Raw genomic sequence first — 26,423 nt, 5'->3', positions numbered from 1 at the left:
TGCCAGAGGACTAGGCAGTAGGCAGGACTGAAATTTCAGTAGGCTGGCTTTCATTAATTTTTAGAGAGTCCAATATATAATGACTCATCCTGGAAGACTGGCGGAGCAGTACTGTCATCATCAAAGCAAAGCAGAACAATTCAGCTTGGGCTTCTAAAAGAGATAACTTCACAGGGCTTCATTGCAGATAGTCAAAGGGAGCACGAACCAAATAAAACTAAGTTGTACTTTGTAAATTGTTATTATTCCTCTGTATGGATTCTCCACATTTGGCAAGGTGTCTGGGAAAACCTTTTCCCTCATATTTTGAAAGTGCTAGAGAGCAATGAGCTTTTTAATTTCAAAAAAGTGATTAATAGGATGTAAGAAAGAAACGATAAAAATCTCCAAGGGGTAGAGAGAGAAAAGTAAAGGGCAATTTCTGTTTAATCTGAATTTTGGCTATTTGTTTGTACTTCCAAGATAATGTAAGTGCTTGGCATTGCAGATAATGGGGCAGAGCTGAGCTATTGTGGACACTGCTAGGTGGAGCTAAAGCTGTTATGTGGCCAAACATTTGATCTGTGGATAACACATAATATCAAGAGATTCTGATCTCTGGTAGGTTTCTTAAATTAAGTGTCTGGGGAGCAGACATTGAGGCATCAGTCTAGAAATTCTAACAGATGTGCTCTACTAAAATAATATGCCAGAATGGACCTGACTGAGCCAATCATCCTCTAAAGTGCTTCCTGTACTATAATAGCTAGAAGACATTTCTCCCTGCCTGTGTGAGGGGTGGGGGTGGGGAGGATGGGCTCTTCTCTTTGTTCTCTGACCACCTAGAACAGCATGTCTCATTTGCTTGTCTAGCAATAAGAATCCTCGCAATATATTTGGCATGTACATACATGCATGCTCACAGTTACTTCATACCTTCACCTCTTTCACCTTTTCTAAATCGTGAGAGCAGCAAACCCAGATGACAACTTGCTGCACTTCTCAGATGCTCCCTTTCCTCAGAGGACAGCCAAACCTTACCTGAAGGTGTACCAGGGGTCCCAAACTACAGCCCGCGGGCGGCATGCGGCCCCCTGAGGCCATTTATCCGGCCCCCTGCCACACTTCCGGAAGGGGCAACTCTTCCATTGGTGGTCAGTGAGAGGAGCACTGTATGTGGTGGCCCTCCAACGGTCTGAGGGACAGTAAACTGGCCCCTGTGTAAAAAGTTTGGGGACCCCTGCTAGGCTGTGCAGCGTGCAGTTGTTCTCTTCCATACAATAAAAGAGCAATACATTTTATGATGAGACCCAGTTTTCTGTTTTTCTTTTGCCTTGTGGTTCTGTTCATAGCAGGAATCCAACACCATTTACTCTTTGGACAGAAAGTCCCCTAAATCTGAACTATGTAATTGCAGGAGCCCTGCTCCCTGTTCATTAAGACTGCTCCTCTTTGAAAGGGAATTAATGAGTTTTCATTGGTCATTTGTAGCATTTGAGATCCATAGGCATCATGGCTTGATGCATGGTCCTCATCGCCGTGGGCTCCTGAGCAATGATTCTCATCTGTCTTAGTTAGAGAGGGAATTAATCTTGACTTTGGCCTGTGGGGTGTGGTTCTTTGTCCTCTCACACATCTTCAGCTCGCTTCTTTTTATCAGAAGTGCTTCTTGTTTCAAGCCCAGGTTCCTTCCATTTCAATCATGTCTGGCTTTTTGTCTTTAAATTACATTGCTTTGATTTTAAACAAAATCTATATTTCCAGTAAGTTCTCATCCTGAGTCATGATTTAATTATATGGATCATTAGAGCTTTGAAAGATGCTAAAGGGCAGAAAGGAATGAACAAAGTGAAAGTTATTATTAGGAATTACAAATCACTTAGCATTTCAACATCCCTCTTCGGATGTGGGCATATTGTTGAAAGAGACCTTGTTTTGACCAGTGATGGTGCAGAAGACCTATGCAAGAGACTGGTTTCTACTGTTAAAGCACACATGGGAAATCATCAATTATATTTTATGTTAATAATGTGACATTTAAAATTTTATTAGCAGAAAAGTTAATGCATGAGTCAGTACCATACCACCTGAGTCTAACCACTCAACTATACTTATTTCATCATGTAAGTGAAATTGGTGTTTCACTACAAAAGTAAAATTGCTGGATATTCCTGTTTATATCTTCAGTGGCTGAAGAGTTAAACCACAGGGACAGCACTGTTGGTTAGGAAGGTAATGAAAACTTCAGGTAGCTTAAGATTATAATTAGTGAGAATTATAAAAGTTAAATTTAAGAAGACGTTACCCAAGTATAAAAGCATTTGAATCATCTCATGCTGCATCAGGTTAATAGTGAAACATGTATGACTACCGAATTTCATTGAGGTTACATATTCAATTTTTGTGCCTTAGGTGGTGATACCTGAAAAGTAATGCTTGTCTGAAATCAGGAACAAAATATATCTCAGGTACACAGAAAACAGACATGGCTGGAAAAATCACAGATATGTGGTTAGTTACTCGTGTCAAGTTAGTTACTCGTGTCAAGTTTGAAACTACCAGTTTCTGCTGTCAGGCTATGCAGAGTAAATGAGAGTAAGAGAATGGTTTCTAACAAGAACATTTACTACCACTGCACCCCACACTCATTCCCACTGAGCATGTCCTAACTTAATATGCTACCTTCACCCAGACCACTGCAGGAACATGTGCTTAACAGTAATGAAAGTATACTCACCACTATCTGGCCTTCACACTGGCCATCAATTCCATTTGATATGGCTACAGATTAATATATCTATATTTTTAAATTAACACGTGATTATGAAGATTGTTAATATTGAGTTGCAAGCCATTGGTTGATTTTTCTAAGGAATGACCAAGTTCTGTGATAGCATATCCATAGAGAAGAAAGAACATGGGCAGATGTAATGACAAATAGAAAAGTGCCACACCCTGTACCACCCAGGCATAAAAGAGGGAAAGAAACAAGATAACTCAACACCACGAAAGTAAACAACCCAATATGAAATATGGACAAAGGACCTGAATAGACACTTCTCCAAAGAGGACATACAGATGGCCAATAGACATATGAAAAGGTGCTAAATATCACTAATAATCAGAAAAATACAAATTAAAACCACAATGAGATACTACCTCACAGCTGCTGGAATGATTATCCTCAATAAATAAACAAGAGGAAGATGTGGAGAAAATGGAACCCTCCTGCACTGCTGGTGGGAATGCAGACTGGTGCAGCCACTGTGGAAAGCAGTATGGAGTTCCCTCAAACACATTAAAAATGCAACTGCCTTATGACCCAGCAATTCTACTTCTGGGAATATATCCAAAGAAACCCAAAAAACTAATTCAAAAGAATATATGTACTCCCATGTTCATTGCAGCATTATTTACAATAGCCAAAAATTAGAAGCTGTCGAAGTGTCCATCAATAGATGAGTGAATGAAAAATCTGTGGTGCATTTACACAATGGAATAATATTTGGCCATAAAAGGAAGGAAATTGTAACTTTTGGGACAGCATGGATGGACCTGGAAAATATTATGCTAAAGTGAAATAAGTCAGTCAGAGAAAGACAATTACCATATGATTTCATTTATATGTAAATCTAATGAACAAAATGAACTAACAAACAAAATAGAAATAGACTCATAGATACCAAGAACAGCTGTCAGAGGCAAAGAGTGTTGGGGTGCTGGGTGGGAAAGGTGAAGGGATTAAGCAAAAAGGAAAACAGACATAGATAATAGTATGGTGATTGCCAGAGAGAAAGGGGGGAGGTGGGAGAAGCAAAGGGGGGATAAGTGGTGGTGGAAAGAAACTTGACTTGGGGCGGTGAGTGAATAATGCAGTGTGCAGATGACGTCATTCAGTTGTACGCTTGGCACCAGTATGGGTTTATTAACCAATGTCACGCCAATACATTCGATTTTTTAAAAAGCAACAAGATAAATTGTGGTGGTGTGAAAAACATACAAATAGGAAAAAGTGGAGAAAGAAAAGAGTTTGGGATGGGCTGGTAAGAAAGAGGGGAAGAGGGACATGCAACCAAACCCCAGAAGTAAGTGGAATCTTTAGAAAAGATTTAAAAAGTAATAACACATTGAGCTATCATCTAGGTATAAAAGAGAAATAGAAGAAAACATACTGTGAAGTACAGTTTTTCACAAAGAAAAGCAGAAGGTAGAAAAAGAGGCAAAGTGTGCAGCCACGTAATTTTGAATGGAGTGGAACATTTCTTTTACTTCTTCTGAATTATCACATAGAAAAGATTCCTGTTTCATTGATTCAGTGACCGAGAGTGAAACATGGATAGCTGTCTCAGAGGACTTAAGTTAATATCCTCTTCCCTTTTGGAAATTAACTGGTCTAATTAAGTTATTTAAAAATTGCTCCAGAATGCATAATTTCCCCAAATTCCAAATTCTGTTAACCTACTTCGAGGAACTGAGAGTTGTATTTTTAGTAATTTCTGTACACTAGCATAGTCTGTGGAGCTCTGGGAGGGAAATGTGAGTTCTGACAGTATCGCAGCCTGAAACACATGAAGCGGAAGCTGAGGTCACACTCCTAACCTATCAGGAATTAAAGGAAGTGATTCCACTTGAAAGGCCCTAATGTATGTCAAGGCTGGAGAAGGTAAGTCCTTCTCTAGAAGAGGGGAAAGGGAGAATAAAGGTGGAGGAATGACCAAGAGGGAAAACAGTTACATGCATTGTGTTTATGTAAGTGATTATCCTGCTGTGTCCTAAATTCTCAATCTGAATGTCATATCCTGTTCACACTTCCTCTGAATCCAGTGAACCACTGAAATCACTGCTCAGTTCCAGCAGCAAACTCACACAGTGTAGTTACAATGTGTCTTTAATGAATTGGGATTGCTGTTGCTACCTAGGCTAAAAAGAGCAAGCTGAGGGAAGGCGAGATGATTCCAGGCTGACTCCAGTTCCTAGGGAGCACTGAGCGGCAGGCTGCATCTTATATAGACCTTCCCAGGGAATTCTTCACCTGAAGTGTTTGCTTCCAGTTTTTTGTCCCTTCTCTGCTTCCTTAGGTCCTGTGTATACCTCTCTGATAATTTCTTATGGCTTTTTTTGGGGAAAGTAGTGCCTTATTAAGAATATGGATTCTGGAAATAGTATACCTGTTCATATACAGGTCCATCCTGTACTGGATCTGTGACCTTGGGCAAGTTACTTAATGTCTCTGAGCCTCAGTTTTCACATCTGTAGAATAGAGATATTCATAATATCTACCTCCTAGAGTAGTTTGAAATAGTAAGTTAACAATGTAACATGATTGGAACACTGACTAAAATGTTAGCTATAGGCCTGACCTGTGGTGGCGCAGTGGATAAAGCGTCGATCTGGAAATGCTGAGGTCGCCGGTTCAAAACCCTGGGCTTGTCTGGTCAAGGTGCATATGGGAGTTGATGCTTCCTGCTCTTCCCCCTTCTCTCTCTCTGTCTCTCTCTCCTCTCCCTCTCTCTCTCCTTTCTAAAAAAACGAATAAATAAAATTAAAAAAATTCTTTAAAAAAATGTTAGCTATTAATGTTATTATAAATCTCTCTCTCTCTCTCTTAAACTGGAATATAAGGTTCTAAATGGTGGGCAAATTTGTATCTCCAATCCCTAGCATAATAGAACATTCAGTGTTTAGTGAATATTACAAGGTATGTTTGGTTTTAGAGCTATGATTAACATTTACTCTTTATTTACTTAATCCCTCAACGATTGTTTCTTGAACATTTGAACTAGGTACCAGGAATCTTACTAAGTGTTGGATGAACCAGAGGGAGTTTAGTGGTAGAAACTATTATAAAAGAATACACACAAAAATAAATTTATAATTACAATTTATTTTACGTGCTTTGAAGAGAAAGACTAGAGAGTTATGATAGAGAAGAATCTTTTGTTGTCTTTCAGTTCCTGATCTGCAATACAATGGGGAAAATTTAATAAAAGGTGCAAGAGAATTTGTATCTGTGCTCCTCATATTATGTTAATAAATATGAGTGATCAAGGTAGAAAGATCTGTATAACTGATCTTTTGCTAGTTATTCTTATGCTTTGGTTTAATCAACACATAATGCTCTCTGATGTCCATGGCTGGTTAGCTCATTTGGTTAGCTAATAAGGTCAAAGCCAGAGGCCAGCAAGGGTCAGTGAGCCTTTCTCCTTTCTGTGGCCAGATTGCACTCTTAACCTCAGTCATCTTTCAGAAGTGCATGTTTGGTCACAGGAAGGCTGTGTCAAGAGGATATAGATAGAGGAGCCCCCAAGTTACCCCAATTGCACACTTCACTAATAGTAGGTCTCTGCTAGCATTTTCTTAAACTAATGGTAGCATGCTGTATTTTAGGAAGGGTTTAGTCCCATTTTTGACAGAGGTAGCCAATAATTTCTACAACTTCTTCCCCCCCCCAAAAAAACCCCCCTGCCATTTCAAAACAAGTAAACCACTTTGAAATATCGTCTTGATTGAATGGGTCTGTAGACTACAGCAGTGCTTTTCCAGGGGTAATGTGTGTAAAAAAATCACCTGGGTTATTGTTAAAATGCAGATTTTGGTTCATTAAGTCTGAGTTAGGGCTTGAGATTCTGCATTTCCACCAAACTCTCAGGTGATTCTGTTGCTGCTGATCCCAGACTACACAGTGAAGAGCAGGGGACTAAACAGGAAGGAATTACAGCTAAATCTACTCAGCCAAAGCGTAGTAAGTTTGACACCAGTACAACTCGCTGGGACTGTTTACTATTTAAGGTGCTTTGTTGTTTATAGATAAGCTCTCCCCAAACAATGTTTCCTTTTAGCTTAAAAAAAAAGCGTTCTAATTTTCCTGGAAGGGTAAGTATAAGAAAGAATTCAATATACTTTTATTTTAAACAATATATTTATATATACATGCATGCTCAAAGGGCTAGATCTGGAGCTAATTTTATGTTACGAAGCATAAAATGCCTTTGAAACACACACAAAGACTTTTATTTTAGGGAGGAGATTTTAGTTTCATCTTCAACTTACTCCACCATATGTGACAAGTGTATACAGTAAAAATCTTTTGTGTCTTCTGTATTTATTTTTGGTAATAAAAAGAGACAGCTCCCTTTCCCCACCACCCAGAAGAGGTCTATTCTTCCGCTGACATGTCTGCATAACTCCCATTGACACTAAGAGGGCTATGAGCACGAAGTTGCCAAAGAAACCACTTCTCTGAGGAAATTTCCATGAGTGTGAAATCATGGGAATTAAAATGGATGGGAAAGTTCCTCCAAGCTCATGAAAATTGCCAAGATTCTTATAGGAAAAGAGCCTAGAAGCACCACAATTATCTGCTTTACCATTCAGTGAGATGCATTTTTATTACCTTTGGAGAAAATGCTTAAGCTCTGCTCAATGCAAACAAAATGCTTCATTTATTTTTCTTCAAATGCTTTCAGTGGATTTGGATTTTTACACTCTAGACTGAATAGTCCAATCTCAGGATTAACAGGCAAACACCAAGTACAGAGGAACTCAGTGACTTTCTAAGGAGTTAATCAGAGCTGGAGGCAGAGCCGCAGTTTCCAGTTTCCCATCCACCTTCACGCTCTGGGAGCCTTCAGACAGGCACAGGAGCAGAAACCCTGAAACTCATCGACTGGAAGAAAAGTTCAGGAGTTGCATATATCTTGGGTCTTCAATTTATTCAAGCAGTCAGTCAATACATATTCAACTAGCTTCTGCTATGTGCCTAGCACTGTTTTACATAATGTAAAACATATAATATTTATATATTGGTTCAGGTTTGTTTGTTTTTGTCAATAAACTACTTTGGGCGAATTAGGCACTTTGGGTTGCTGAGTTAACTCTTGGAGCCCTTTTGAGAGGTATTTTTTATAATAAACTTCTGCAAATTGAAAACCCCCATCACTTTTTACTTCATCTCATTTCCCCAAGTAAATCAGTGGCTTATGCTCTTTCCCAAGTGCCTCTTACATCACGTCTTTCCTTTCTTCATCTGCTTGTTGAGGACCCCATTACACAACTGCCACCGCTAGCCTGTGGTTGAGGACTGGGGCCCCTCCTTCCAGAGATTCCCCCATACCTCTGACATCCTTATTCTATTTTCCTTTGAAGCATTTGTATCCCGCATTTGTGCCCCCCTCCCCCACTGGATTTGTTAGGTAACTGAAGTGAGTTTACTATCATCACCCTAGTTTCCTTCCAATCTTTAAGGTTCTTTTAAACTTCTCCTCTGTGCCCTTGGTTGCAGCATTCTTTCCCTTCTGTTTCTCTGCACATAACTACTACATCCAGGCTTCCAAAGTATGATCATCTGTGTATGTGACCTCTCTTTCCTGGAACCATACCTGAAACACTGCAGGCAATTAGTAAGCACCTACCTCTTCTTTTTCTGTCTATTCTACACATACAAATGCTAGAGGAAGAAGTCCTTAGTGAGTCTTTAAGGTTCCATATGTGTAAAAGGGGGACAAAAATAGTACCAATAATTTCCTAGGGCTATTGTGAAAGTTTAGTAATTATTACTAAGAAAAGTTTCAAGCTATGAATGGTTAATTTCATCTTCTATCACTTGGTATGTGCTAGTTTCATTTTAAAAACTAAATAATAAATACCTTGAGAAAGAGACAATGTTGTACCTTTTGGAACTCACCTCACCTCCCACTTAATTGCCTGGCGTGGAGCTGTGAGCCCAGTGGGTCAGCAGTAGTGTGCAGCTGGTTCACACCCAGTCATGCTCATTGCTAGGGCATCTGTTCTGCTGGGTCAGTACTTGTGCTACATAAATTGACAAATATTTGCACATCACCCCTGATTGATTGATTGATTTGTGATAATTGGAGTTTGACATCAGCCAACTGAAAAAGTTAAAATAGATTCAAGGCATACAGGCTTTTTTTCTCATTTACTACCGCCCACATAATATGAATTCTATATTAAAAACAAGTGAATAACTGTATAGGTTGAATCCCTCTCATGGCCTACCTATTTCATTGTGCCTGGGTTTTAACAGAATGTTATGGGGAAGGGAGCTGGAATAATGAAACATGAAAAGACTGCAGGAGGGCCCTGGCCAGTTGGCTCAGTGGTAGAGCGTCGGCCTGGCGTGCAGAAGTCCCGGGTTCGATTCCCGGCCAGGGCACACAGGAGAAGCGCCCATCTGCTTCTCCACCCCTCCCCCTCTCCTTCCTCTCTGTCTCTCTCTTCCCCTCCTGCAGCGAGGCTCCATTGGAGCAAAGGTGGCCTGGGCGCTGGGGATGGCTCCTTGGCCTCTGCCCCAGGCGCTGGGGTGGCTCTGGTTGCAACAGAGCGATGCCCCAGAGGGGCAGAGCATCGCCCCCTGGTGGGCAGAGCGTAGCCCCCTGGTGGGCGTGCCGGGTGGATCCTGGTCGGGCGCATGCGGGAGTCTGTCTGACTGTCTCTCCCCGTTTCCAGCTTCAGAAAAATACAAAAAAAAAAAAAAAAAAAAAAAAAAAAAAAAAAAGCGCCAGGTAGTATAGTGTTAGTTTCATGCACTTCTTGCAAGTAAGAACTAGTGTCAAATAGGTCCTTGTCCAGGTTATGCTGTTGAAGAAAAACAGACTAATATCTTGGGCTGTTTTTCCTTTGGAGGGAGATCACTTCCTGTTTTTACATGCAATTGCTCCTAAGCATGGCTTAAAATTTCTCTTCCCAACTCACCACCAAATTTCCTTGAATCGAACACCCTGTTGAACACTGGGTCAGGGTGGTGAATCAAATGTAAATCTCTTTAGAATGGAGGACAGGGAAGCTTTGGGAAATCCCAAGGACTCTGCGCTGACTTCAGCCTCTGAAGTTTGAGGACTTTGGCAGACACCATTGAAAAGTTCCCTTCATTTCTTAAGTTATTTTAGTTCCATGGCAACAGCAGCCTTAGAAACTTGAGAGAGAGGGGTGTGGGTGTGGGGGGTGGTTGAGAAAGAGATAAGAAAAGATGACCAAATAGGTCTGGGATTTTATATGCGGCGCTTAACTTGAGAGAGAAGGAAGCAAGTGGAGAGGAATGCCCAAGACCGCAGCTGGAGTGATCTCATACTAGCCAAAACGCAAACGAGGGCCTGGCCGCCAGCTGAAAGCTACAAAGGCAGGAGGTGGGTGGGAAGTGGAGGAAGGGAGAGAGACCACTCGCTCACGCTTGAGAAGCGCTTCAGCTTGCGTTTGACAGGCCCGGAATTCTGGCACCGGGAAGGAACGCATCTCAACCCACAAAGGCTCCAGCCCAAAGAATGGCCTGGAGCATAATTTAGTGCAGGCCCTATGGCCACACTGGAGTTGTAGCCTTTTGTGTCAGCTGCAACAATGGATGGGGAGAAATCAGGCCACAGGTTCGCAGCGCAGACGGGCTGGTGCGGATGTGTCTCGGCCCTGGCGGCAAAGTGTGCTGCCTCGCAGGCAGTTGCCCAGCAACCGGCCACCGCCCGCCTGTGCCTGCCGAGCCCATTGAAAGGCGCGGCAGCCGGGTGAAAGGGAGAGCCGAGCTGTTCACAGGCCAGGCTGGGGAGAGAGGAAACAAAGGACGGGGAGCTGGGGCAGGGATTGCGTGGGATCAGGGGACAGCGCACGCTGGAGGACGTTGGGAACCCTTTACCAAAGGGCCTGACTTGGTACCCCGTTTTGGGCCCACCACAAGACTACTTGAACAAATACAACTCTTCCTCTATCTTCAAGTTCACAGCGTTCCTAGCCCAGATGTTGAGTTAAACTGTCTGGCTATTGTGTAAAACATGTAAACAACCCTAAACAAACAGCAAAAACAAATCCTTTTCAAGTGACCAGCTGAACTTCATTTGTTAGGCAGGAGCATTTTTCAAAATAGGACCAGGCACCTGGTGGGAGGCTGACGTACAAAAGTATTTGCTAAATGCAATGTGGTATTCTGGATTGCATCGTGAAACATTAGTGGAAAAACTAGTTTTAGAAAGTGTGTAATTTAGTTAACAATGTTAATCTCTTAGTTTAGACCAGGGGTAGTCAACCTTTTTATACCTACCGCCCACTTTTGTATCTCTGTTAGTAGTAAAATTTTCTAATCGCCCACCGGTTCCACAGTAATGATGATTTATAAAGTAGGGAAGTAACTTTACTTTATAAAATTTATAAAGCAGAGTTACAGCAAGTTAAAGCATATAATAATAATTACTTACCAAGTACTTTATGTTGGATTTTCACTAAGTTTGGCAGAATAAATCTTTATAAAACAACTTACTATAGTTAAATCTATCTTTTTATTTATATTTTGGTTGCTCTGTTACCGCCCACCATGAAAGCTGGAACGCCCACTAGTGGGCGGTAAGGACCAGGTTGACTACCATTGGTTCAGACCATGAGTCAACAAACTTTTTCTGTAAAAGACCAGAAAGTAAAGACTCTTGTCACAGCCACTGGACTCAGTGGCTCTAGCTGTAAAGGTCAACAAATGATAAGTAAAAGAATAGGTGTGGCTGTGTTCTGATAAAACTTTATTTATGGATGCTGAGTTTTTAGTCTCACATACTTTTCACGTGTCTTGGAATATTAGTCTGCCCATCCGGGGCGTCGCTCTGTCGCGACCAGAGCCACTCTAGCGCCTGGGGCAGAGGCCAAGGAGCCATCCCCAGCGCCCGGGCCATCTTTTGCTCCAATGGAGCCTCGGCTGCGGGAGGGGAAGAGAGAGACAGAGAAGAAGGAGGGGGTGTGTGTGGAGAAGCAGATGGGCACCTCTCCTGTGTGCCCTGGCCGGGAATCAAACCCGGGACTTCCGCACGCCAGGCTGACGCTCTACCACTGAGCCAACAGGCCAGGGCCTATACTTTCTTTACAACTTTTCTGTATATCTAAGATTATTTCAAAATAAAACATTTATTTAAAATATTTCAATAGAAAGTTTTGAAGATGAAATCTTTGGAAAGGGTTTTTGTGAGGAAGAGTAAATCAGAGTTGGTTGGTTGTGTGTGTGTATGTCTGACATAAAGAAATGTTTTTCTTAGTACTTTTTCACATATGTACTAAGACCTCCCAAATGAAGCTCCTCGCTACACCACTATATTGGTAATCAGCCACTAACATCGAACAGCCTGAAAACAAATAGCATTCCAATAATGCAAAGCTCTTTAACCCTGAGGGTTGGGCAAAGAGTATTTTCAGCTCCCACTCAGCCAGGATGGGAGAGACCAGGGCAAAGACTCAAACCCATTTTGCTTGATTAGGAAACTAGAAAACTTTTGGCCAGCTCAGTTTTAACCACATACCCACAAGCATGCACACACACTTCTTTTTTCTTTCCTAATCTAACATCTAAACCAAGTAGAGCACACATGAGACTTTGCTTTACAAACCAGGATCTGTATTCCTTTCCTGGTTTTACTAGTTGTATGACTGCAGACTATTCTTCCTATATGTCTTATAGTGGCGTGGTGTGATATTATAAGACCCTCTCCTCGCTTTCTTTCAAATTGATCTCTAGAACATTCTATTTCAGGTTGGGCTCTACAGATTAAGAATGGATGATAACAAAGTACAGGAGGGCCTTTAACATAAAGCACACCTTCTTTCTACTTGCAGTACTAGAAGCGCGTGGGATGAAGTATAAAGATGGCATAAAATCCACAGGTAGCTGACTGGTGTAACACCAGGCATAGTGGGCAGAGAGAAACTTGGTAACAGGAGATGATGCTGAAAGTGAAGAGACTTGTAGTAATGTTTTTTGGCAAGATGTGAAGCAGTTGGAGTTTTGACTTCGAGTATTTCCTTTTTTTCTCTTTCCTTTCCTTTCCTTTCCTTTCCTTTCCTTTCTTTTTCTCTTTTCTTTTCTTTTTTCCCCTTTTCTTTTTTAAGTGAGAGGAGGGGATCTAGAGAGACAGACTCCTGTATGCGCCCCAACCTGGATTCACCCAGCAACCCCATCTGGGGCCAATGCTCATATGAAGCTATTTTTAGCACCTTAGGCTGACCTTCTTGGACCAACCAAGCTATCCTCAATGCCTGGGACCAACATTCAAACCAATTGAGCTACTGGCTGCAAGAGGGGAAGAAGGAGAGAAGTGGAAGAGGGAGGAGGAGAGAAGCAGTTGGTCACTTCTCCTGTGTGCCCTGACGAAGGATCAAACCCAGGATGTTCATATGCAGGGCTGATGCTCTATCCACTGAGCCAACCACCAGAGCTGACTTCAGGTATTTTCCCTGAATTTCTAATTCTAATTTCTTTTCCTGCCTCACCCTCTCAACTACTCCATGTTAGAACTTTATCTCTAGTTTGTTTTTTCAACCAGAGATGTGTCAGGACGCATTTATTCAACAACTTTTTTCAAACATGGTCTTCCCTGTGCCATGAATTGGTCCTGGATTGGGGCTGAGGATATGAAGATAAGTAAAGATGGCTTCTAGCCTTCAGGATCAAGGGGCTCGGTGTGCATACACGGCTGAGTTCTCCAGTGCTGTTGGGGGACAGTAGCATCAGGATCATTAGGAAAGGTTTTATTTACCGAATTTTTTGCTCCATACAACACACTTTTTATCCTCAAAAGTGGAGGTGAAAGTGCCCATGCGTCGTATGGAGTGAATGTTCATTTTTTTAGCTGCTGTGGGTTCCCGGACAACTAGAAGAGTATTTGAACATTAAAGTCTCTTCTCATTTGTTATTAACAGTGCTAATGGCTGCTGTTGAGTTTACATTGTTGAAATATTATTGTGGTATATTTTATTAAATATTTTAACACATCATTTGGTTCAGAATTTTTTTTTCTTATTTTTCTCCTTAAAACCCTAGGTGTGTCTTATGGTCAGGTGTGTCTTATAGAGAGAAAAATATGGTATACTGTAAATGCAATCTCTTGGGCCTACCCCACACTTACTGACTCAAAATCTTTGTACAAGGCAAAAGAATCTGTATTTTTAGTAAATTTCTCAAGTGACTATATGCTCAGTAAACATTTGAGATGCACTGAAAATGTAAATAGATGTGAAAATGTCTTATGTATAATGACAGTGATATAACTGGTTATTATAGAAGCACAGAAAATGGGCTTCGGTAGAGTCAAGAGGGAAGTTCCCTAAAAATGATACCTGAGCCTAATTTTAAAGAAAGGAGAAACAAGAGTGGGGATGAGGGTGAGAGATAGTGTGATAAAGGGAATGGGAGCAGGAAGCAGAATCCTGAAGTGTGAAAAACACACTTTGTCATGTAGCAGGATTGAAAATAGCAGAGGAATAATGTCTCATGGTGGACCTGCAGGCTGATATCTGAAAGTATCGGTAGATAGATAGAGGAAAACCTATTTTGAGCAAGGAGCCATCTTTTTATGTCACTCTGCCTAATTATAAATTCAAGTCCATCCCCCCCATGAGTGTATTGATTTTTGGCAAGAACTTGGCCTCTTCCCTCACATTATATTCTCTGTAACACAGGCATGTGGAATGAAAATGTGTTCTATGTCAAAGAGTGATAGCAGATAAGGGCTTATAGGTCATTTAGGACACTCTGCTTCCAGAAGCATACGTTCCTGGAATTAGAGGTATCTTCCTTTTGATTAGAATAGAGTTGTGAGCTCTGTGATGTGTAAGCAAAGGAGGATATGGGTTATCACTTATGCTTTTAGGAAGGTAGGCAATGCCTCTCTCTGAAGGGGAAAACTATGAGATAGTTATGGGGAAAATAGTGTCGTCTCCCCTGGACCTCCATCCTCTATTTCTCACTTGGCCTATTATTGCATCCTCATCAGTATTTTTGTCTTGTTCTAATGTTTCTTTTTCTGGCCTTTAGCAAGTGGCCTTGGCATTGTAAGACTTTGATTCTTCTGAAAATGAGGTGATTGAATGCTCGGCCTTATCTTCTTTCCCACAGTTTCATGTTTCCTTCCAGGTTGATCTGGTTTCTTTGACTACCCTATTTTAGGAATAGAGCATTTTGCTTGGTCAAGTGCATGAATTAATGTAGCCAGGCAGCTAATCAAGGCAAAAAAAAAAAATCGGCCCTGGCTGGTTGGCTCAGTGGTAGAGTGTCGGCCTGGCGTGCAGAAGTCCCGGGTTCAATTCCCGGCCAGGGCACACAGGAGAAGCGCCCATCTGCTTCTCCACCCCTCCCCCTCTCCTTCCTCTCTGTCTCTCTCTTCCCCTCCCGCAGCCAAGGCTCCATTGGAGCAAAGATGGCCCAGGCGCTGGGGATGGCTCCTTGGCCTCTGCCCAGGCGCTGGAGTGGCTCTGGTTGCAACAGAGTGACGCCCCGGAGGGGCAGAGCATCGCCCCCTGGTGGGCAGAGCATCACCCTTGGTGGGCGTGCCGGGTGGATCCCGGGCGGGCGCATGCAAGAGTCTGTCTGACTGTCTCTCCCTGTTTCCAGCTTCAGAAAAAAAAAAAAATCAAACAACACAACTCTCTCTCTTCTCTCTCTCTCTCTCTCTCTCTATCTCTCTCGTACCACAACCCTCCCAACAGCTGCAGAGACCATTATCTATGTTGTTCTTCACTAGCTAGAGAAGAATTTCAATTTATCAAAATAGTTGAAGACTCTTGAAAAGTTAGCACTGACCATTTGGCTCCAGGAAGAGAGAAACATTTGTTTTGTGCTAAAAGGGACCTTGGTGTCTTTCAGTAAGAAGCCGTAGATATAGGTGAACGCAGAATGGTGACCAGTTATACTAAGGTGGAGAGGAGGGTTTTGAGGGGTGGCGAAAAAGAAGAAATAAATATATTCCTATTCCATCTGCTTCAACGTGCAGTTCTGAAAATAATTCTAGTTTAGAGTATTTTAACGTAGGCACTACTGGCGTTTGGGGCAGGAGAATTCTTTTCCCTGGAAGGGCTGTTCTGTGCTTTGTAGGCTGTTAGCAGCACCTGTGGCTTCTACCTACCTGATACCAGTGGCAACACCCGCACCCCCCCCCCCCCCCCCCCCGTGATGATCATCAAAAATGTCTTAAGACCTTGCCAAATGTGTCCTGGGACATAAAATCAGTCCCTGTTGAGTACCACTGCTTTAGCACAGTCACTTATCACTTTAATAAATCAAGCAGTATCCAAAGTGTTTTTAGTAGTGAGAGAGGGCAGGACACTCCAGTGGCTGCATATTTGTGGTTGGTGGCTTTCACGGGCAGATCAAGCTTGAGTGGACATAGAGCATAGCTTCATCTCAAGAATGTGACAGTCACAGCTGCGAGTTGCAGGGCAGTTGAAAGAAACAAATCCTTTTGGGTAGGATATCCTGTGAGCATAATATGTAACATTCATTGGTTTTCAGAAGTTGCTTTAATTTTTTTTTTCTTCTGAGGCTTGGTGCTGTTGTTATCCTCAAGCATATAATTGCAATTCTTCACAGTTCATAGGAGTCGCAGGAGAAACAGTTTCCCTCCCTTCCTGCAGTCTGTGGGTCTCTTCAACACTACACTGGTATCCATAAAAAAGGGAAGTTCACTTGAATTTCCAACTTGTGGTATTTGATTTTACCCAGAGTCAGAGATGCTCTATTCCCCAGGCCCTGTTAATCTTACGGAGAAAATGAAGCTATAGACTGGTACATCCTTCAGAAGGAAATTCCCATGGTTCCAGGCCCTTGGGCGGGTCCCTGTGCTTATGCTGGAGGAAGTCCATGCTGCCTTCTCCAAACTGTGTTAAGCCTGTTCTTTGCTCTTATCAGGCTTGCCTTGCCTTTTACTACAATAAGGTCCAAACAATGAAAAAGTAATGGTGAGATTTAGACCAAAAAATCACAAAGGAAGGAAATTTTGAATTACTGCCTTCACTCAGGCTCTCCTTCAACAGGTCCCAGTGTTTTCAAAGGATCAAGGGATCATATTACACACCCCACAGCATATAATTACCTACAATATCTATTATAGGCTTAGAATCTTAAACTATCTCAATCATGAACTGTTAGGTAGAAAATTCCAGAGCGCTAGCCAGGATGTCTTAGAGATTCTGGAAATAAATTATGGGTTCAATTGTAAACTTAATTGAATGCAGTTAAGATCGGTAGTTACAATCTCTTTGGTCTTTGATCAAATTTAATTTAGTCTAGACTTGAATGCCATGCTTAGATATCCTGATCTTCTTTCATTTTCTTATTGTTGTTGTAATCAGATATGCATTGACACTGACATTACTATGCAGGGATCTAGTTGCTTTCATCTTGTCAATCCTGACATTGGTTCTGTCTCCTCTCCTTTAAGCAGCCATTTAAGTCTGTGAGGATTTTTGGTTTTAAGTCGGTGATTGTAGTTACACCCTGTTCTCATGGGTGTAATTTAACGCTATTGGGTTTACCTTGGTATGTGAGATAGTCATAACAACATTAAACTTCAAAATCTCTAGGACAAAATCTAGAGTTTGAGTTTCCCTAAGCCTTTGCAGAGATATAACTTAGCAAGAAGATTGCATTTCAACTGAACATTTTATAATGCTCCGAGGTATTGCAATAAATGAGTGCGAAATGCCAAGCACATCCCATCTTGACACTTCTTATTAATAAGTATGTAAAATTATTGAATGAAAGTAATATTGCATAGTAATTTGGTTATTAAGGCAATAATAGCATATCTTGTCCTGGTGATAAAGTTACTTTTTGTTAACAGTTTTTTCTCCTGCATTTCAATAGCTGCATTAAGAAAGGTAAATAATAAATTTTCTCTGAAAAGACTGCTTGTTCCACATTTTCCTCTGTGAGATTCTACCACTATGTCTAAAGCTGGATTACAAAGGCTCATCCTTAGGGCTTGTAAATCCAAAGATGTCACATAAATAATTGATAAACTAAAGACTTCTTAAGTCAGACTTAGAAGGATATACTCCAAGTGCTTATTCATAAGGTTACAGGTGATTTGTTAAAAATATTTTTCTTTGTGCTTATCTGTGTTTTCAGAAATTTCTGCAATTAATATCTATTATTGTATATTTCAAAGACTTTATTGTAAGCGGGTTAATGGATCTAGCTTCCTAGATGTTTCCAGCTATTCAACCACAGAGACCCAGTAAGAATTTTTTCATCCCATGAAGATATTTTGATTGCTTGAAAATACATAAAGGCAATAGTTTCACTTCTAAAGCTTGTTTAACAAAGAAAGGAACAATTTATTATTAGCTTTTGGTTAAGGATATTCCCATCAAGATGTGAGTTAATTATGTATTTATTTAATTAGCTCAGGTGAATCAAATTGAAACAAATGAAAGAGTTCATTGTGCATTCAATTGACTTGAATTCTTTTAGACTAAATAATGCTTGGACTGTATTCAGATACATTCCAGATAAATGTTTTTCATTTCTTTAAATATGATTTAAGAAGGTCATAGTTACATAAGAGCATCCTTGTATTGTAGAGATATAAAAAAATGAACACAGCTACCTGCCACTCAATTTGCTATAAACTTTCATGTTCTTTCTGTGCATCTATAATTACTCAGTTTAAAAGAAAAAAGAAAGCAAGAGAAATAAAAAACATAAGTAGGAAGCAAAAATGCATATACAATAGCCAGTTAGTCAACAATGTGTGTTGAGTATTTAACTATTGATATATGCAAGTGATTTGCCAGAGTGTTGTGGAGAGTTCAAAGCCATGTACATTTCTGGCCATCACAAAACCTGCCACATAATAGGTGCTTAATAAACATTGGGTTTGAGTTAATGCATGAATTTATAAAATACAAATCATGATAATAAGTAAATAAATGTAGAAATTCAGAGAAGAGATTAACTGTGGTTTGGGAAGTTTCCATCGAGGTATGGGTATATCATAAATAGAGAAGGCAGAGACTAGATGCCTTAACTGTAAGGCCCTGGATTCATGAAGACGGGATGTTTCCTGAGCAGGAAGGAAGGCTGCTCATGTATGCAGGGAGAGAGAAAGTGGTCAGATAGGAGAACCGTTCCACTGCAGAGACAACCCAGGCCTGCACATTCCACCTCTGTGTTAGGTGGACCCCAATTACATCTTGAGGAGACTTTAGGGCCTGGCATCAGGGAGTTTGTTGAGGTCTCTCCCCTTCTGTTTAGTTTCGGTTCTTGTCTAACTTCTCAGTTCCTCACAAATGTAACTCAATCCAGCCCAGTCTGGGCTGACAGTTGAGGATATATGACACCTACCTGGCTACAGGGTTCCTGTGACACAAGTATGAGACTCACTGCTGTTCAGGAGCTTCATAAGCACTGAATGGAACAATCCAAAGGTAGGTTGTCTAAAGAATTCCTCCAGCTAGTGGTTTTCATGGGAAAAACACATAGCAACAATATATATATTTATATATCATGAGGTCATGTATATCATAGTTACTATGCTGTATACATGAATACAAATACATGTATTTATTATGCTAAATTATAGTTATTTCATGTAATGTTATATATGTATTCACAAAATTTACTCTAAGCAATGCTTACTTGAATTCCATATTCTTACAACTTGGCACTCTGATACGTTCTAGTCTATTCTGTTTTGTGTTTCATTTTTCAAAATGCTCATCATGACTCAGTGAATTCATTTCATACTCCATAATGAATCTACTCATAGACTGAAAAACTTGGCTTTAGTCAAAATTTCTCAAAAAGTGTACATCAGAATTACTTGGAAAACTAAAAAAAACTGAATTCCTCAGGTCCCTTCTCCAAAGATTCTGATTTATTACATCTTGGGGGAGGCCCAGGAATCTACATTTTTATTTTTTAAAAAATTTTTATTTAGTGACGTCACGGAAATGGCGCCATGAGCAGCGCGTCCGACAGATCTCCCCTAAATCACAACAAATTTATCAACTAGAAACAGAAAAATTTATCCTCGGAGCATTCCGGAGTTCCACACAAACTGAAAGCGAAAGGACTGTTATTACTTGAATCTGAGAGACGAGGGTGTGGAGGAAGCTACCGCAGCGACATTCATTCAAGCCACGAGGGAGTCCGCCTGTGGTGAGTCAGCCCACGCTCGGGAGCCGCGAGCAGCCGCGGGCGCGCGCCCGGTCTGGTTGCAGAGCGAGCACCGCTAACGTTCCCAGCGGCCGGCGCACTGCGAGTGAGAGTCGCCAGCCACCGGTGCCCGGAGCACCCCATTCGCGCGCCTGCCCTGGGCATTCCACATGCCCAGAGCGCCTTACTGGCCCGCACACCCAGGGTGCCCCATTATCCTGTGCCTGGTGGGATTCAGCCGCCAGCGGCAGGGCGAGCGGGAGAGGCACCAGGGTGGTCTTCTACTTGGGAGATTCTCTCCGTGGGCGGGGCACCTCACCCAGCCATTCAAGCTAACAATCAAGCGTTGGGGGAGGGGCGCGCGCAGGCAGCCTAAAATACCTTCGGGAGCACAGCTGCGACCCAATCACTGAAATTAGCTTAACCCATGAAATCTGCGCACCCTCGGTTCTAATTGATAAGATCTCTCTCAGTTCAGCTACCCAAGACAAGAGGCGTGATATTTTTTAGTGCCTCTCGCTAAAGGGGCGGGGGCAACTTCTGATTGATAGAGCCTCCATATTCAGGGATAAACGCTAACAAGAAGGACTTGGAAGATAATAAGATCTATACTACACTAGTCGCAAGCAGAGACTAGTGCCTCTTCTTCCCAGCCAAAACAGGCTACAAAGTGTGGAAAGGCTGGGTTGAGAGGTCCAACTGAATGCTAGGCGCTGAACAGTCACCTTGACAACAATTGACTCCCACCCCCGCCTGATTACACTGGAGGCCCTGACTGCCAGAGCCTTTCCCAAAGCCTTGCACTGAGTGGGGATAGAGTGGGGATTTCCCAGCTCTTTGAGCCTCTTACTCCCCAGGCAGAAGCAGTTGCAGCCTTATAGCTGGATCACCAGGCTGCTAATTCAGGAAGGGGGGACTAGGAGAGAGAATCCAGGAAAGCAAACTCTCTCATCATTGGACCCTGCAAACGCCAACAAGCCTTGACTACCAGCAAGACTAAAGCCAATTATATGACATTGCCATAGAATCCCATCAACTGCAAATCCCTACCTAAGTGTGACACAGGGGCAGAGCCTGGGGTACAGAGTCACCGACCAGGAAGAGGGAGAGAAAAGAAAAAGGAAGAAGTTAACCTCTCAAAATCAAGAAAAATCCACAGACTTTACAACTTGTTCCACTAATTTTTTTTTTTGTTGTTGTTTGTTTCTTCTATCTTATTGCCTTTATTTCCTCCACCTCGGTCCTTCTATTCTCTGCCCATCTTATGCTTCCCTTTTCTTGAACTACACTACCCATAACTGTTACATTTTATTTCTCTTCTTCATCCTCACCCTCCTTTAAGGTTATACTCCAAAACACTTAACTCTCACTCTCTCCTCTTTTGTTTTTTTTTTTTGTCTTGCTTTATTTTGTTTTTTTCTCTTCCTTTTTTATTTCTTCCTTCGTTTTTCTCTTTTTCTTATTTTTTCCTTTCTATTCGTTTTTTCTTTTCTCGTTTTACTTTCCTCCCATTTAATCCTCAATCACGAACAAATTAGTTAATTCAGGACTCAAGGCTTTTTTTGGTTTTATTTTTCTTTTTTGCTTTTGTTTTTGTTTTTTTCTTGTTTGTTTATTTTTGTGGCATTTTGGGTCCTCCCAACCCAAGGTCTCCATACAACAGATTTTTACTTATTGTTTTTATTTTTTCTTCTTTATTATTCTTTTTTGGTCCTTTTTTCTGGTTCCCTCTTATCCCTCTCATTATATCTCTTAGTTGACCATCACTTACAAGCAAATCATCTTATGCTTGTCTAAAATTTTCTTCCTTTTTTTTTTTTTTTGCATTTAGTAGGTCCCTACTCCCTTTTTTTGCCCCTTGAACTCTTCACCCCAAATCAGGCCCTCCATTATAGGAACGATATTTCCCTGAGGAGGGGAGAGGAGGGAAAGAGAAGAAAGAAAAAAAGGGGGAAATAATAAATTATTACTGTTTTTTTTTGTGGGGTGTTTTACCTTTTTTTTTTTTTTTTTTTTTTTACTTTTTACTCTTTATTAATTCTAATTAGTGCTATCAATAAGACCACCCTCAGATGCCAATAAGAAAGAGGAAATCGAATATTATGGATACAAAAGAAAGAGAGGTAACACAAATAGATGTGGAAAAATCTATGGAGAAAAGACTTAACATATTGGAAGCCTTGGAGCTAAATGACAGAGAATTTAAAATAGAAATCTTAAAAATACTCAGAGATATACAAGAAAACACAGAAAGGCAATATAGGGAGATCAGAAAACAACTCAATGAACACAAAGAATATATTACCAAGGAAATTGAAACTATTAAAACAAATCAAACAGAAATGAAAAACTCAATTCACGAGCTGAAAAACGAGGTAACAAGCTTAGCTAACAGAACAGCCCAGATTGAGGATAGGATTAGTGAAATAGAAGACAAACAACTTGAGGCACAACAGAGAGAAAAAGAAAGAGACTCAAAAATAATAAAAAACGAGAAAGCCCTACAGGAATTGTCTGACTCCATCAGAAAGAATAACATAAGAATAATAGGTATATCAGAGGGAGAAGAGAAAGAAAATGGAATGGAGAATATACTCAAACAAATAATAGACGAGAACTTCCCAAGCCTGTGGAAAGAACTAAAGCCTCAAATTCAAGAAGCAAACAGAACACCGAGTTTTCTTAACCCCAACAAACCCACTCCAAGGCACATCATAATAAAGATGACACAAACCAATGACAAAGAAAAAATTCTCAAGGCAGCCAGGGAAGAGTACAACATATAAAGAAAGGCCTATTAGATTATCATCAGACTTCTCAGCAGAAACTCTACAAGCTAGAAGAGAGTGGACCCCAATATTTAAAGCCCTGAAAGAGAGGAACTTTCAGCCAAGAATACTATACCCATCAAAGCTATCCTTCAATTATGAAGGAGATATAAAAACATTCACAAATACAGAAAAGATGAGAGAATTTATCAACAGAAAGCCCCCACTCCAGGAAATACTAAAGGGGGTTTTCCAACCAGATTCAAAGAACAAAAGAAAACAACATCACAAGTAACAGCTCCACCAAGAACACAATAAAACCAAACTTAAACTGTGACAACAAAGGAAAAAAAGGGGGGAGAGGATGGAGATTAACAGTAGCAAAGGACGATGAAGTGCAGAAATACTTATAAGATAGGGTACTACAATGAATATGGTAGGTACCCTTTTCATTACTTAATGGTAACCACCCTTGAAAAAACCACCACAAAAACACTTGACTTAAAAAAGGTAGCAACAGAGAAAAGAAGTATGGAACACAAACAAACAAAAACAAATGATAGAAAAACAAAAGAGAAGAATCAAACTAGATACAAAACTAACAGAAAGCAATTTATAAAATGGCAGTAGGGAACCCACAAGTGTCAATAATTACACTAAATGTAAATGGATTCAACTTACCAATAAAAAGACACAGAGTAGCAGAATGGATTAAAAAAGAAAATCCAACTATATGCTGCCTACAAGAAACACATCTAAGCAACAAGGATAAAAACAAATTCAAAGTGAAAGGCTGGAAAACAATACTCCAAGCAAACAACACCCCAAAAAAAGCAGGCGTAGCAATACTCATATCTAATAATGCTGACTACAAGACAGAAAAAGTACTCAGAGACAAAAATGGTCATTTCATAATGATTAAGGGGAAGTTGAATCAAGAAGACATAACAATCCTTAATATATATGCACCAAACCAAGGAGCACCAAAATATATAAGACAGCTACTTATTGACCTTAAAAGAAAAACTAACAAAAATACAATCATACTTGGAGACCTCAATACACCGCTGACGGCTCTAGATCGGTCATCCAAACAGAGAATCAATAAAGATATAGTGGCCTTAAACGAAATACTAGAACACCTGGATATGATAGACATCTACAGGACACTTCATCCCAAAGCGACAGAGTATACATTTTTCTCTAGTGTACATGGAACATTCTCAAGAATTGACCATATGTTGGGCCACAAAGACAATATCAGCAAATTTAGAAAAATTGAAATTGTACCAAGCATATTTTCTGATCATAAAGCCTTGAAACTAGAATTCAACTGCAAAAAAGAGGGGGAAAAACCCACAAAAATGTGGAAACTAAACAACATACTTCTAAAAAATGAATGGGTCAAAGAAGAAATAAGCGCAGAAATCAAAAGATATATACAGACAAATGAAAATGAAAATACGACATATCAGAATCTCTGGGATGCAGCAAAAGCAGTAATAAGAGGAAAGTTCATATCACTTCAGGCCTATATGAACAAACAAGAGAGAGCCGAAGTAAACCACTTAACTTCACACCTTAAGGAACTAGAAAAAGAAGAACAAAGACAACCCAAAACCAGCTGAAGAAAGGAGATAATAAAAATCAGAGCAGAAATAAATGAAATAGAGAACAGAAAAACTATAGAAAAAATCAATAAAACAAGGAGCTGGTTCTTTGAAAAGATCAACAAAATTGACAAACCCTTGGCAAGACTCACCAAGGAAAAAAGGCACAGGACTCAAATAAATAAAATCCAAAATGAAAGAGGAGAGATCAGCACAGACATCATAGATATACAAAGAATTATTGTAGAATACTATGAAAAATTATATGCCACCAAATACAACAATCTAGAAGAAATGGATAAATTCCTAGAACAATACAACCTTCCTAGACTGAGTCATGAAGAAGCAGAAAGCCTAAACAGACCAATCAGCAGGGAGGAAATAGAGAAAACTATTAAAAACCTCCCCAAAAATTAAAGTCCAGGCCCAGACGGTTATACTAGTGAATTCTATCAAACATTCAAAGAAGACTTGGTTCCTATTCTACTCTTTTTTTTTTTAATTTTATTTATTCATTTTTGGAGATGAGAGAGAGAGGGAGAGAGAGAAACAGAGAGAGAGAAGGGGGGAGGAGCTGGAAGCATCAACTCCCATATGTGCCTTGACCAGGCAAGCCCAGGGTTTTGAACCGGCGACCTCAGCATTTCCAGGTTGATGCTTTATCCACTGTGCCACCACAGGTCAGGCGGTTCCTATTCTACTCAAAGTCTTCCAAAAAATTGAAGAAGAAGCAATACTTCCAAACACATTTTATGAGGCCAACATAACCCTCATACCAAAACCTGGCAAGGATGGCACAAAGAAAGAAAACTACAGACCAATATCTCTAATGAATACAGATGCTAAAATACTAAACAAAATACTGGCAAACCGAATACAACAACATATTAAAAAAATAATACATCATGATCAAGTGGGATTCATCCCAGAATCTCAAGGATGGTTCAACATATGCAAAACGGTTAATGTAATACACCATATCAACAAAACAAAGAACAAAAACCACATGATCTTATCAATAGATGCAGAAAAGGCTTTTGATAAAATACAACACAATTTTATGTTTAAGAGTCTCAACAAAATGGGTATAGAAGGAAAATATCTCAACATGATAAAGGCCATATATGATAAACCATCAGCCAACATCATATTAAATGGCATAAAACTGAGGACTTTCTACCTTAAATCAGGAACAAGACAGGGTTGTCCACTCTCTCCACTCTTATTTAACATGGTGCTAGAAGTTCTGGCCAGAGCAATCAGACAAGACAAAGAAATAAAAGGCATCCATATCGGAAAAGAAGAAGTAAAGCTATCACTTTTTGCTGATGATATGATCCTATACATCGAAAATCCGAAGGACTCCACAAAAAGATTATTAGAAACAATAAACCAATACAGTAAGGTCGCAGGATACAAAATTAACATACAAAAGTCCATAGCCTTTCTATATGCCAACAATGAAATATTAGAAAATGAACTCAAAAAAATAATCCCCTTCATGATTGCAACAACAAAAAAATAAAATACCTAGGCATAAACATAACAAACAACGTAAAGGACCTATATAATGAAAATTACAAAGCATTGTTAAGGGAAATCAAAAAAGATACAATGAGATGGAAAAATATTCCTTGTTCTTGGATAGGAAGAATAAATATAATCAAAATGGCCATATTACCCAAAGCAATATATAAATTTAATGCAATTCCCATCAAAATCCCTATGAGATTTTTTAAAGAAATGGAACAAAAAATCATCAGATTTATATGGAACTATAAAAAACCCCGAATAGCCAAAACAATCCTAAGGAAAAAGAATGAAGCTTGGGGCATTACAATTTCTGACTTTAAACTATATTATAGGGCCACGATAATCAAAACAGCATGGTATTGGCAGAAAAATAGACACTCAGACCAATGGAACAGAATAGAAAGCCCAGAAATAAAACCACATATATATGGTCAAATAATCTTTGATAAAGGGGTCAACAACACACAATGGAGAAAAGAAAGCCTCTTCAACAAATGGTGTTGGGAAAACTGGAAAGCCACATGCAAAAGAATGAAACTCGACTATAGCCTGTCCCCGTGTACTAAAATTAATTTAAAATGGATCAAAGACCTAAATATAAGACCTGAAACAATAAAGTACATA

The sequence above is a fragment of the Saccopteryx bilineata genome, chromosome 5 (assembly GCF_036850765.1).
Source record: "Saccopteryx bilineata isolate mSacBil1 chromosome 5, mSacBil1_pri_phased_curated, whole genome shotgun sequence".
Classification (NCBI taxonomy): domain Eukaryota; kingdom Metazoa; phylum Chordata; class Mammalia; order Chiroptera; family Emballonuridae; genus Saccopteryx; species Saccopteryx bilineata.
Note: the sequence above shows the minus strand (reverse complement) of the source record.